This window comes from Sinocyclocheilus grahami, unplaced genomic scaffold (genome assembly GCF_001515645.1).
Source record: "Sinocyclocheilus grahami isolate Dianchi unplaced genomic scaffold, SAMN03320097.WGS_v1.1 scaffold574.1, whole genome shotgun sequence".
Classification (NCBI taxonomy): Eukaryota; Metazoa; Chordata; class Actinopteri; order Cypriniformes; family Cyprinidae; genus Sinocyclocheilus; species Sinocyclocheilus grahami.
The window spans coordinates 990,283-990,888 of NW_015505753.1; positions in this window are offsets into that span (position 1 = coordinate 990,283).

A 606-nucleotide genomic window follows, 5' to 3' on the forward strand; every position below is an offset into this window, starting at 1 on the left:
CTCCTCCCTTTTATCCTTCCGGAGCTCCTCCGTGGGACTCGAGACCGGTGAGTGGTGCAGGTGTCGCTCATTAGCAATCACTCCACCGGCCTCGCTCCGTTCCCATGGCTCTCGGCCCCGCCCCCACTTGTCACATATATATATACACACACACACACACACACACACACACAAAGCGGGTAAAATAAGTATTGAACACGTCACCATTTTTCCCAGTAAATAGATTTCTAAAGGTGCTGTTGACATGAAATTTTCACCAGATGTCGGTAGCAACCAAAGTAATCCATATATACAAAGAAAACAAAACTAATTAAGTTCAGAAATTAAGTTGTGTGTCATAAAATGGAATGACACAGGGAAAAAGTATTAAACTACTGAAATGTATTTAATACTTTGTACAAAAGCCTTTGTTGGTAATGACAACTTCAAGACGCCTCCTGTATGGAGAAACTAGTCGCATGCATTGCTCGGGTGTGATTTTGGCCCATACTTCCACACAGTCTTCAAATGTTGAAGGTTTTGTGGGCCTCTTCTATGAACTCTGATTTGTTTTGTTTTCTTTGTGTGTGTGTGTGTGTGTGTGTGTGTGTGTGTAATATATATATA